Source organism: Silene latifolia, chromosome 5, assembly GCF_048544455.1.
Source record: "Silene latifolia isolate original U9 population chromosome 5, ASM4854445v1, whole genome shotgun sequence".
Classification (NCBI taxonomy): Eukaryota; Viridiplantae; Streptophyta; class Magnoliopsida; order Caryophyllales; family Caryophyllaceae; genus Silene; species Silene latifolia.
In genome coordinates, this window is record NC_133530.1 from 26623427 (window position 1) to 26634214 (window position 10788).

Sequence of the window (10788 nt, forward strand, 5' to 3'; positions counted from 1 at the left end):
AAAGAGTATGGGTAGACCCTCAAAAGGTTGAGCCAATCACCAAATAGCCCACACTCAAGAATGTAGCAGAAGTACGTAGCTTTTTGGGATTAGCTGGATACTATCGTTGTTTTGTAAAAGATTGTTCTAAAATAACCCAAACACTTACAAATCTTACCAGAAAGAGTACCAAGTTTGTATGGAATGAAAAGTGTGAGGAAACATTTTATGAACTAAAAAATAGACTCACCTCTACCCCTATTCTTATGTAACCAAATGGCATAGATGGATTAGAAGTGTACAGTGACGCCTCAAAGCTAGGATTAGGTTGTGTGTTAATGTAGAATGGAAAGGTAATTGCCTATGCTTCTAGAAAGTTGAAAGCACATGAACAAAATTATCTTACTCATGATTTATAGCTTGTTGTGGTGGTTTTTACTTTGAAAATTTGGAGACATTATCTCTATGGTATTTCGTGCTGTATATACACCGATCATAAGAGCCTGAAATACCTTTTTACCCAGAAAGAGATAAACATGAGACAACGTAGATGGCTTGAATTTATCAAAAAATATGACTTAGATATCCAATATCATCCTGGGAAAGCTAATGTGGTAGTTGATGCACTTAGTCGAAAACCTTTTTCCACTCTAAACATGTTTACAGTAACAGAATCTCGTATCCAGCAAGACATGAAGAGACTAGATATAGAAATGGTTATTGGTGATCTAAGTGGTTATATGGCAGCCTTAGAAATAAGACCAACCTTGAATGATGAAATAAAAATAACCTAGGGAACGGATCCCCAATTTAGGAAAATTCGAAACGATATACAAAAAGGAAAAGTACTAGATTTTTGTGATTCAAGAAGATGGGTCGCTTTGGTTTCAAAATCGCATATATGTACCAAATTCAGAAATTATCAAGAAAAAGATTTTGAACGAAGCACATAAGTCACAATATTCGATAAATCCCGGGGGAAACGAGATGTATAAAGATGTTCGACATACGTTTTGGTGGAGCAATATGAGCAAGAAATAGCATATTTTGTTTCAAAATGTGTAACCTGTCAACAAGTAACAATAGAACATCAAAGACTCGGAGGACTTTTACAACCCCTAGATATTCCTACTTGGAAATGGGAGTCAATTGCTATGGATTTTGTGACAGGATTACCCTTAACATCTCAAGGAATGAATGAAATATGGGTAGTAGTAGATAGACTAACCAAGTGTGCTTACATTTTAGCCACTAAGACTTCATGGAACTCAGAACAATTAGCTAAGAAATACATAAAATAAATAGTGAGATTACATGGGGTTCCCATAACCATTATATCGGACAGAGATACAAATTTCTTAGCCAAGTTCTAGAAATATTTTTAAACGACGATGGGATCTAAGCTTAACTTTGGTACCGTCTTCCACCCGCAGACAGATGGTCAAACTGAGCGAACCATATAAACCTTGGAAAATTTATTAAGATCATGTGTTTTGGACTTTCAAGGATCATGGGAGCAACACTTACCCTTAATAGAGTTTTCTTACAATAACAGCTATCATGCTAATATTGGTATTGCTCCCTATAAAGCTTTGTATGGACAAAGGTGTAGAACACCATTATGTTGGAGTGATATTGATGAATCCAAGATAATTGGACCAGATCTCATACATGAGACAACCGATAAAGTGAAGATCATACGAGAGAGAATGCGAACCACACAAATTCGTCAAAAGAGTTATGCTGACCTCAACAGACGACCATTAGAATTTCAAAAGGGAGGTTTCTTATTTCTCAAAGTATCACCTATGAAAGGAGTAATACACTTTGGGAAGCAACGAAAATTGAGTCCAAGATACATAGGGCCTTTTGAAATAAATGAAAGAGTTGGAAGTGTGGCATATTGACTTCATCTTCCGATAGAATTGTCAAGGATACATGACGTTTTCCATGTTTCACTTTTAAAGAAATATATCCCTGATCCTGGTCATATGATTGACATACCACCTTTAAAAGTTAGGGAAAATCTTACCTACGAGGAGCTACCAATTCAGAAGGGCGAAAATATTTCGTAATAAATATATTCCATTGGTGAAAGTTTTATGGTCCCGCCATGATATGTCAGAAGCGACATGGGAAGCAGAGATGGAAATGAAAAACAAGTACCCTCATTTGTTCAAAACCAAGGTAATTGAAGTTTTGGGATGTAATATATGGACATTTATGTAGAAATACTTTAGATATGTCAAGCTATTTTTTTTAAAAAACTTCGTTTTATTATGAAAAACCAAATTGCGACTAAATTTGTTTTGACCCGACTCGGTTAGCAAAATCTTATTTTGACCCAAGATAACTTATTACATTATGATTTTTATTTATCAATTTAGGATAATACCATTGGTCGATAATCATAATGTTTACAGATCATCTAATATTAACATACTCTAGTAATTTATAGATGGGCACATTATATCATGGGGTAAATGTTTATGACTAGATTGATCTCATCTAACTAGAAGAACAAAGGAGAAGGATTGGTAGCCTTATATACGTGGTAGGAAGGGGAATAAAACTTACCTATTAAGCATTAAAGGGGTAAGAATAACACATATTCATACTTACCCAAATGCAAGTTTTAATCGACATTATAAGGTTATAAATAGCCTTTGCCATCACAAATAATTTCAGACTCCAACACACATAAGCAAGGTGCTCTAAACGTATGAACACTCATAAATTAGTATACACTCATAATCACCTAATATATAAGATAAAGGTACGATTTCAAGACCCTTTATCGTAGAAATTAGTAATTTCTTTGAAATAAGATGACATTATAAGTAAATATTTATAGAAAGAATGATTATAGAGTCCATGTTATTGTTGTTATACTGCTCACACGTTAATTTTATGTCCATTATACTATAGTGTTTCCAACGCTCATTTTTCATATAATGTTCAAATGGCCATTTGTTACATTCGGGATACGATTACGGGAGGGGCAACATTACAAATTTAACCTGTGTACATGGAAGGGGGCACAGTCCTGTGTGAACTAAGGTTCTGATTATTACTGGTAAAAGTGTCAGAGGGTTTATACAGGTCTTAGACCTGGGATCCTGTGTACATGGAGGAGGGCTTAGACCAGGGGATTTACTCTGTAATGTGTCTCACTTCAGTAATAGTAGACTGGTATTCCATATTTTGCATGCTATGATAAAATGATAGGGGTATCCCAATTAACAGCAGACTGGTACTGGTAATTATTAAATGAGAATTATTTATTTAGGACCGCTGAAGGTAACTGAGATCATATTCAGTCAGTGGAGACTAATTTTGTTTACTTAAATTTTTTTTTTTCCAGGTTTATATGCTGGGGAACCAAGGGAGTGAGTTTCACAATAGAAATTAAAACCTAGAAATAATTATTATGTAATACTAAGTTTGTTGTGCAGATCATGTAGCCTTGTATTTCCAATAGAGGAAACACGGTGGTGACGTCTTATAATAAATTTGTTTTCAAGCTTTTTTTTATGAAATAAAACGTACTCTTTGTTATACTATTGTCTTTATTTCAGGGCGTTACACGAGTACCTACCATGCTCGGCCGAATCATTCTAAAAATGATCCCCCAAACACACACCCAACAAGTATAAGTACATAAATACAAATCAACAGTCTATTCACATGTTTCTATAACCATGTAGGATAAAACGTAAACAACCAACATATATCATGCCTTTCTATACCACCTCAATTACTCCACAACATATGCATCCAATTCATGTCATACCATCTCAAACCACATCATGATCATCTACTTTATTCATAAAAAAATATAAACACAAACATACATCGATCCCCAAGACGCACCCTGTAGTGACCGGCTCGAATTTATGTGGGCAACATTGCGGTTTCGAGACGTCTCTCAAATCTTTGCGATAGCTCCAAATAATTCCTACCCGGGTATATTTAAATTAGACACCCTATGTTCATTTTGTTCATTGGTTTTAAGTTCCAAAATCGTCGCTCTGATATCACTTTACAACACCCCCATCCACCATAGTGACTTAGTAAGGTCTACCTTAGTAAGTGGAAGTGCTACCATCTCGGTTGCCCGATGCAGGGTATAACAAATGGACCATAAGAGAACGTTTATTAAAAGTGCAAAACTGTTTAGTCAAATACAATATCAAAATCCAAATCAAAACTGAAATGCAATTTCGAAAGAAAAGAAATGAAATGGAACTATGAATAACTAATGTTTAAAGTGACAGCGAAAGCTAGATAAAAGAAAGGTGATGACTCGGCCCCATCCATAACCCGCATAACCGCATGCTACGTCAACATCCATTACATACCAGACCAACTGTTCACCATCCCCGAATGGATCACAACAGTTATGAAAAAAATAAACGGAGTCATTCAATTGCATAATCAAAATAAGAACTCACAACAACACAATCCAATCAAACTGTAACCAATCAATCCTCCAATCTCCATCAATCATCAATAACCGACTACACACCAAAATGTGTAGCTCTGCCAGGTTACCCATCGCAAGAGGTAACCCACACCGCTAATGGGAACTACAACCTTACCACCTAAGCCCCGCTCATCGCAACGAGCAAACCCGGATCATTAATGTACACATCCCCCTTGTGACAGGAGCCACAAGGGGCGAACATGGGATTGTAACCATCTCCCAAAAATGGTCTCACAACAACAACAATTGATCACAGTACAATCTCAATCACAATGATAACAATACCAACTAACCAATCACAATCACGTCTTATATCAATTACACAACCGACCGAGTAGGGAAACCCTACCTTATCACGATTTAAGCAAAGTATAGCAAATCAAGCTAGAACGCCTCCTCTACGAAGTCATCACCTATTATGATATCATACAATCAATATACCACACATAATATGACTAACCACCCCAAAACCCTCAAATCACCCAATTAGGGTTTGTATATCTATAACCAAATATTAATAAACAAAAGGGTAAAATAACTTACTGATCGAATCGACGCGGAGATGAAAACAAAACCCCCAAATCTATGAACCCCTAACCTTGGAAATGATTAAGATAATTGGAGAGCAGTGTTACGTAGTTTATGTTTGAGAAAGTGATTAAGAAATGATTATAAAGTGATTAAAACCGATAACAGAACTTATATATACTTCTCCAATTTTCTTAATCAAACCGCGGAAAATAACTCGTCAGACCGGGTACTCGGCAGAGTACGCCAGACTCCACCGAGTTCCTCACAACTCGGCCAAGTCATTTGTTTACCTTTGAGTAAAATACCCTTCATAGAGAGCAAAAAAGGTAAACAAATGATTGTAACAATGAAAGTATTCGGACCAATATATTCCAAACTCTTTTAGACAACTTTTAAACCCTACCTTGTACACGGGACCGAATCCTCCTTGTCCGAGCTTATTACTTTCTTGGAAATTGTTTGTTGCAGCAGAAAGTTTTTCAAACTTGAACAATGGTAGCTCTTCAAATATATCAAGGCTTGGATTCCCCTCTAAGATATCCAGTGACGTATTGTTCCACTTTGCTAATTATTTCAACAATCATAAGGTGATTGTTAGCTTTTAAATAAAATATCCAATGGTTTTGAAATTGAGTTGTCACCTTGTCTAGCTTTTCTTCTATACAAGAAGTACACAATGGCAACTAATATGGCTGTCCCTGAAACTGCCGTATTGGAGTATACGCAACCATATTGTTCTTATCACAAAAACAAACAGTTATATCAAAATATTGTTCACCCAAAAAAAAAATTATCCATAACTAATAATCATTGTTAATTTTACCAAACTACGTATTATTCCGAAAAAGTTATTTCTTCCAAAAGTGGTTGTTATGGCTTTAAGTCCTGTATCCATGCTTTCTCTTTTGCTTACTTCCGGTCATTCAAAGGACATGTCTACAAGTTTCCACACAAATTCGTAAACAACGACGATAATATTAGATTAATTTACGTAATTTGTAAGATAGAGGGATATGATAACAAGTTTCTTCTTCCACATTTCGCAAACCAGAATACGGACTACTAGGGATGGCAATGGGTAGGGTCTGAGTAGGGTCCGCCTAGACCCGGACCCGACTCGAGATTTTCCCTTTGGACCCGTACCCGACCCAGACCCGCAAGGGTCTAAAATTTGAGGACCCATACCCGGACCCTATGGGTAAGGGTAGGGTCTGGGTCTACCCGCGGGTCCGAGTTTCAGCCACTTTAGTAACAAGATTAACAGCTATAGGGTCTATAATATTAAAAAAAAAAAATCATACTACTTTAACATTATGAGTTTATTAATCTGCCGTTAATGGTGGTTGTCGGTCGCCGGCTATTAGAGAGGTGGTTGCCAGTCGCGTATCAGTGCTGTGGTGGTGGTTTTCTTGTGTCAGTGGTGGTATTGTCAGAAGAGTTTAGTTGAGTTTTATCACTTTATGGGATGAGGGAAGAGAAAGAGATTTTAGTTGGGTTTCTACAGTCTGTCAGTATGAACTCAGAAAAGTTGTAATTTTGATTTTTTTCTTTAATAAAGGGTCTAAAGGTCGGGTATGGGTCTCATAACTTAGACCCGGACCCGGACCCGAAATATTTTCTTAAGACCCATACCCGACCCATACCCATTGGGTCTGAAAAAATGAGACCCATACCCAACCCATTAGGGTCCGACCCTCAGGGTCTGGGTCGGGTCCCCGACCCACTGCCATCCCTACGGACTACGCACACAATCATAATAATATCTAAGCTTGATCAAAGTAAATTAATCCTCAACAATTGCTATCATAAAATCAATTATACATGTTATATAAGATATCTAAAATCAGAATCCCCTAATTATATTGGACGTTTAAATAATCCAAATACATAAAGATAAATCACAAAGATAAAAGAAATTAAATATACAAAAAACTAAGCACTTACTTGATCTTGTAAAGCACTTACTCGATCTTGTATTGATCTTGATGAGTTTGGAACAAGTTGTACGAGTGAAGCATTTCTATGGGTTTCTATTTTTTGGTAAGATATGAATTGGGGAAATATGTTGTTTGAATTGACGATCCACTACTATAATTATAAAAAAAACGTTAAGTTAAATAACCGTTTCTAACTTATTAATCGTTCTCTAGTTTGAAAAATGAGTAACCGTTCTCTATTTTTTAAAATAGAGAACAACTCGGTTATAAATTGTCTTAAAAAATAAGACGTTACAAAATAAAATTTGAAAATAAATAAAACTATCAACTGTTATTGTATTTGCTAAGCTTTCAGAAAAATAAATCACACTTAATCAGCTTGTATAATTTAAGTGTAGGCCTGAACTTTGAGCTTGGTGTCTGGACTTTTTGGTGGCTTGAACTTAAACATTGATGATTATCTTGTATAGTTTGATTAAAAGTCTTAGTGAATTTTATTGTGGAAGGTTGAAGTGATTTTTTTATAGCTATTATTGTGTTAGTGTTGTTTATTCAACCACAATAATACAAAATTAAATAAATTACTTCTTTTCGGAGGTAAATTCTTATCTTTCTCATATATTCATATACAAAATTGGATGTAGTATGTTGGTACCTGTTTTCATCCAGTTTTTTGATGTAAGAACTCTCTTTCACATATGATGGATATATTGGACAAAAAAATAAAAAAATTAAATTTTAGACTGAATGTAATATTCATAATTAGACCTATGGTACCATATATGCAGGTCTCTCATGTACAATTTCTTAATTGCAAATGAAACTTCAAATCTAAAATATTAAAACTCCGTATTAAATATGACTTGATATAAAAATTAAACACATCTTCTTAATTTCCTTTTTTTATTATGTCAAGACTATCAATATTTAAAAGGCATGATGGAACTAAATCAGTTCAAAGAAAAGTCATTACCATTATTTCATTATGGAGCTTTCTCCTAGTTTGGTGAGCTGGTGCTAGCCAGGGACGAACTTAGGACAAAATAGCAACAGGGGTCGGTCTTCGTTTCGTCGATATATGTTCATTCATCGTCTCATTGTAGATCTCACGTCATTGAGATAGCATTGTCGATATCTAATAGTAATACTCCATAGTATTTTTAGATTATAATATATAACATAAAAATTAATATTAACTTTTGTTTAATTATCGAATTATACATTCAACTATATTAAATTCCTATATGGCGGTTTTATAATAAGTTAATTAAGGTGGGACAAAGATGACTACTAATGATAAAGTTTATAAGACCATAAATATGAGTCCTAGTTTTCTAAACTCTAGAAAAATTACGTTAACAAAGCTGTAAGAAAAAAAAAAAAAAAAAAAAAAAAAAAAAAAAAAAAAATTAAGCTGAAAAGGATCGAACACACGACCTCGCTGATGAGGTTTTCCCTTGCACAAAGTACAAACCACTGTGAGACTCTCATTTTACTAGAGATTATCTAACGCATTTACTACTTATTATTTCAATCTCATCTCGGGCCATGGTCCGCGCAGCCCAGGCGTAGCTTCGCCATTGCTGCTAGCTTTCTTTCAGAAGGGTTATTTCTCCCTTTTGTTCTTGTTTCTTACTCGAAAGATATTCCTATGACAGAGAAAGGGATATACATTTAGTTATTGGTAAATCATGAAACGAAGAAGCTGAAAGAGTATTCAAATACAAACCTATAAAATTTGTTTATTCTTGTCCAACTTTCTACAAGTGTTCATCAATTTATCCATCATCGCATCTTTGTCCATCTCCAGCTTTCTCCGATTACTAAATAAACGACAAATTGTAGGAAAATCAACCAAAATAATATCTCAAGAATAGCAACTAATCATTTTTATCAATTAGCATTATTTCATACCAACACTACCCCATAAATCATGAAAAAAATTTAAAAAATAATAACGGGCAAAAATTTAACTAACACAAAATTGTAAGGAAAAAAAAAAGCAAATGAAAGACTCAAGAAAATGAGTATTTTTATGATGTATTTAGAAAAAAAATCATTTCATATCAATACTACCCCAGAAATCAAAGATCAAAATAGTTAAACCCATTAAAAATGTACAAAGTTAACCTGATTTTTAAAAAACTAGAGATCAACGGAAAAAATAGGTAATAAAACGGGGAAGAGTATAAGATAGAGTTAAGGGTAAGATTAGTACCTGAACTTTGCTCTTTTTTTTTTTTTTACAATTAAGGGTCTGAACTATCTAACTTTTAAAACTTAACATCGTTAACTTTTTTATGTTAAATCTACTTATTACAAGCCATATTGGAGTATATGCAACCATATTGTTCTTATCACAAAAACAAACAGTTATATCAAAATGTTGTTCACCCAAAAAAAAAAAACAAAAAAATCATCCATAACTAATAACCATTGTTAATTTTACCAAACTACGTATTATTCCGAAAAAGTTATTTCTTTCAAAAGTAGTTGTTATGGCTTTAAGTCCTATATCCAAGCTTTCTCTTTTGCTTACTTCCGGTCATTCAAAAGACATGTCTACAAGTTTACACCCAAATTCGTAAACAACGACGATAATATTAGATTAATTTACGTAATTTGTAAGATAGAGGGATATGATAGCAAGTTTCGTCTTCCACTTTTCACAAACCAGAATACGGACTACGCACATAATCATAATAAATATCTAAGCTTGACCAAAGTAAATTAATCCTCAACAATTGCTATCATAAAATCAATTATACAAGTTATTATAAGATATCTAAAATCATAATCTCCTAATTATATTGGGCGTTTAAATAATCCAAATACATAAAGGTAAATCACAAAGATGAAAGAAATCAAATATACAAAAAACTAAGCACTTACTTGATCTTGTAAAACACTTACTTGATCTTGTATTAATCTTGATGAGTTTGCAGCAATTTGTACGAGTGAAACTTTTCTATGGGTTTCTATTTTTTGGTAAGATATGAATTGGGGAAATATGTTGTTTGAATTGGCGATCCACTACTACAATTATAAAAAAACGTTAAGTTAAATAACCGTTTCTAACTTATTAACTGTTCTCTATTTTGAAAAATAGAGTAACCATTCTCTATTTTTCAATATAGAGAACAACTCGGGTATGAATTGTCTTAAAAAATAAGACGTTACAAAATAAAATTTGAAAATAGATAAAATTGTAAAATGTTATTGTATTTGCTAAGTACGAAATGAATAATAACATACATGGAGTTGTTTCTTAAGTATGTTAAAAAAGTCAAGAGGATTCTTAAGTAGAAATTGTTATATTGGTTGGGTACTCTACAAATTATAAGGAGTATTGTTTTTAGAGTGAGTAAGATTTGAAAAATATCAAGATAAAACCATTACATTTACAACCGTCCAAAAACGTGCACTACTACAAAAAAATAAATAAAACAATGAACACATTGCTTGAAACCCTGAATAAATTTATATTAAAAACCGAAAAATTCACTTGATACCTTCGAACTTTCCATATTAAAAAAAAGGTGAATACAATATGAATTCTGAATAGAATTTATATATAAGATAACAGTGAATCTCATTATTGTAAACACTCATACGACTAAAACAATTCTTATCCTACATTTCATGTATGGTTCAATATTAACTACATTAAACTTATTTTAAATAATGTCCGACTGAATTACAAATATTGAAAACAAAATTCCATAAAACTAAATTTTGAATTACAACTAATATCATGAACTAAAAGTTACGGTTATATATTTTAATATTACAAATGTTGAAAAATTTCTTTATTATTGCATATCGAATTCTTTATAAATTGCATTAGATGTTTGC

At 33.4% G+C, this 10788-nt stretch overlaps 1 long non-coding RNA gene across 2 annotated transcripts; it reads right to left on the reverse strand.

Annotated features, from left to right (window-relative positions):
- Positions 1-8354: 8354 nt before the first annotated feature.
- LOC141656021 (uncharacterized) lies at positions 8355-10172 on the reverse strand. 2 transcript variants are annotated; one of them, XR_012548290.1, is made up of 3 exons: positions 9847-10172; positions 8663-8756; positions 8355-8582 (listed from the first exon to the last, which is right to left on the reverse strand). It is a non-coding gene; the product is annotated as an uncharacterized LOC141656021 (long non-coding RNA). The 2 variants fall into 2 exon arrangements; XR_012548289.1 differs by having other exon boundaries at positions 9826-10172.
- Positions 10173-10788: the final 616 nt, after the last annotated feature.